Source organism: Mus pahari, chromosome 6 (assembly GCF_900095145.1).
Source record: "Mus pahari chromosome 6, PAHARI_EIJ_v1.1, whole genome shotgun sequence".
NCBI lineage: Eukaryota > Metazoa > Chordata > Mammalia > Rodentia > Muridae > Mus > Mus pahari.
This window is the reverse complement of record NC_034595.1, coordinates 88,926,256-88,929,923: the sequence shown is the minus strand read 5'-3', so window position 1 is coordinate 88,929,923 and position 3,668 is coordinate 88,926,256.

The following is a 3,668-nucleotide window of genomic DNA, read 5'->3' as shown; positions in this document are numbered from 1 at the left end:
GAGAAGGAGAAGAAGAAGAAGAAGAAGAAGAAGAAGAAGAAGAAGAAGAAGAAGAAGAAGAAGAAGAAGAAGAAGAAGAAGAAGAAGAAGAAGAAGACTCCACTACCACCAAGCCATGGTGGCACACGCCTTTAATCTCAGCACCTAGAGGCAGAGGCAGGCAGGTCTCTGAGTTTGAGGCCAGCCTGGTCTACAGAGTGAGTTCCAGGATAGCCAGAGCTACATAGAGAAAGTCTGTCTCAAAGAAAGAGGAGGAAGAAGAAGAGGAGGAGAAAGAGGAAGAGGAAGAGGAAGAGGAGGGGGAAGAGGAGCTGAAAGTGGAGTTAAACACCTCACAATTCCAACAGGAGAGAGGCGGAGACAGGGGACAGAAAGTTCTGGATCTTCCACAACGTGATGATGTCAGTGAGTGTGAAGCTGTCCTGGCCTACAGTAGAGCTTATCTCAGACAAGGGTAGGAATCTTCGAAGGATTTCAACAGAATTGCCAGCAGATCTCCAGCCCCAGAACACCTTCACACGGACATACAGGCAGTCAAAACACCAATGTGCGTAAAATAAAAATAAATAATAAAAAAGATTGCAGCCATGTGACAGACATGCTAGAGTTCATATTTGACAGGAACAGACGACCCCTTGTGCCCTTGATTGCTTTCATAAAACAGAGTCACCGTGTGGAAGGAAGGGTTTATTTCATCTCATACTTCCAGCTAACAGCTCTCCACTGAGGGAAGTCAGTCAGCGCAGGAACCTGGGGGCAGGAACTGAAGCAGAGACCTCGGAGATGCTGCTCACTGGCAGCTTCCCCTGTGGTGGAGCCCTGAATGAGATCGCACCCCCCATCCCCCATAGGCTCAGAAGTTTTCAGGCTTACTTTGGAAGAATCAGGAGGTGTGGCCTTGGAGGTGACCCTAGGTGTCCCTAGGGGTGGCCTTTCAGATTTCAAAAGCCCACTCGGGGCCTGGTGGCTCTCTAAGCTCAAGTACCCGCAGGTCAGGATGTAAAGTTCTCGGCTACTGCTTCAACGCATGCACGATCCCATGCTCCATTACGATGGCCATGGACTAACCCCCTGAGACAGTCCCCCAATTCCATGCCTTTTTTTTTTTTAATAAGGGTTGCCTTAGTCACAGTGTCCCTTCACAGCAATAGAACAGTGACTAAGACACCCAGTTTGCCCCCCTGCTTTCTCATATAGCCCACCCTACCTGCCTAAGGGTGGCACCACACGAGGGGAGTTGGGCTCTCCAGCATCTTTAGCAATTTTTAAAATGCCCACCCCCTGCCCTCCAAGGCCATCGACCAATCTGATGGAGGCGACTCTAACAGCAGCCAGGGTTACAGTTAGTTGGGGGGGCTGGAGTGGTGACTGAATTCAGGTCTGAAGCCCTGAGTTCTGAGTTTCCATATTAGCCCGCCCACTTCTAAAATGAGGGTGATGTGGGGCTCCGGCCTGGACTATAACCTCCATTCTGGTCATTACTAGGGTTCAGTTAGGAAAGTGCCCAAGTTAGGAAGTTGTGGGGGAGGGGTGAGAACTTTACATCTTCAGGAGCCTAGTCCAGAATTTCTTAATGGTCTGTCGGCCTTGTAATGTCTGAGGAGTGGGGATGGGTCCTGTCAGCCCCAGCAGCTCTCTCACCTGAAGAACTCTGGCTCTTGGGCCCCAGGAGATCAATAACCAGGATGTGGATACAGGCCTGAATCCCTTGTGTTTTGTTGCCACCTAGTGGTCATAACTTAACACTGCCATGTGAAACTGAGCCAGCACATGCCCTTGGGATGTACCGAGTCTCTGGGCAAATGGTGGGGGCCCAGGCCCGGGCTCCTTGATACCCCAGGTGTGTCATGCTTCCATACTGGGTCAGCTATGATTGTGCCCTATTAGTCTCTGGATCCAGGGCAGAGGCAGATGGATCTCTGGGGCTTGAGGTCAGCCTGGTCTATCTAACTAGTTCCAGGTAGCCATATGAGACCTTGCCTCTAAACAAAATGCCTAACACCTCCTTAAAGGCCTATACCACCATGTTTGGTCTTCGTTTTGTTTGTTTTTAAGATTTATCTTATTTGAATTTGTGGCTCTGTGTGAGTGCCCACGTACATGTGTGTACCATGTGTAGCTCCTCTCCCAGATACACATTCACTGCTTGATCAAATTGCACTCACATACTTGGTACCACTGTCTCGGGTGTGACATACTTACCTCTGTCTCAGGTCATCACATGACATGCTCACCTGGGAGAGACAGGGGACACACATTTCAGCATGAGGTCTTGGTTCCATCCCCTGCACACCATAAACTCACTGTGGTGGTGCACACATGTAATCTCCACCCTTGGGAGGTGGAGGCAGGAGGATTGTGGGGAGCAGGAGTGCCCGCAAGAGCCAAGAGGGCCTCCTGGCTCATTGCCAAGCCCCATGATCCTTACTTACCAAGAACCTGAGCCTGAGCACTTGAACGATCCTGTGCTGCCCACCTGATGAGTCACTGGCCTATCACTGTGTGCCCCTGCCTGCATGCACGGCTCGTGTTCAGAGCGTGCTGAACGCTGATTGGATCCAGGAGAGGGGGGAGGGATGAGATCAGAGAGCGGAGGGAAAAAGATGGAAGCTGCTTGAAACCCTCATTGGTGTTCATGTCATCCCCCCCCCCCCCCCCGTCTCTGCTGGTCGGAGTGCGGGTTTGCAGCATCTGGTGGCCCGTATGGGGAAAAAAAGAAGGAAAGTCCAAGAAAGAAGCAGGAAAGAAAGCAAAAGCAGAAGCCAGGCAGAAGGAACAGGAAGCCAAAGAAAAGCAGACAAGTTGAATTAGAAGCTGTTCGGTTGGCTAAGGAGAAAGAAGAGGAAGAAGTTAGAAAAAGAAAAGACAGAAACTTCGGAACTCGTGCAAGAGCTGGAANGAGAAAAAAGGAGCTACGGGGGAATTCCGTAGTAAGTAAGAATTAATCTAGCACTAGGAAGAGGCTCCCCAGTAGAGGGATGAAGTTAGGCTCCCGGTGTAGGGAAGAAGTTAGGCTCCTGGTGTAGGGACGGAGTTAGGAAAGTCTAGCCTCCAAAAGAGATGGAAAACCTCAGATACGAAGCCATGGGATCCGCTGCTTCAAAAGTGAAAGTAAAAGCCGAATTAGTCTGGTTTCTCAAACGGAGCAGATTTAAATTCTAGACAAAATTTTGGAAACAATAATTAAAAGAATTACAGGAGCAAAATTAACTGATAATATGGTGGAACCTCTAAAGCTAACTTTGAGGTTAGATAAATTACAAACTTTAAATGAGCTTCAAAAATTATTAGGAGACATTAATTGGATTCGCCCAAATTGCAAAATTTCTAATGCAGAATTACAACCTCTGTTTGCAATCTTGAAAGGCAATTCGGATTTGCATTCCCCTAGACAACTGACCATGAAGGCTCGAGAATGTATAAAAAAGGTAGAACAAAGTCTTGCTAAAGCTCAGATCGATCGTATAGATCTTTCTTTGCCTGTCTTATTCTGTGTTATTCCCACTGAATTTTCCCCCACAGGAGTCCTGTGGCAGAAAGGACCCTTAGGGTGGGTGTATTTATATCATTCACCTGCAAAGGTATTATCTTGGTACCCTGAAAGTGTGGCACAATTGATTTTAAAAGGCATTAAAATGAGCCTGGGAGCCTTTGGAAAACAACCTGAC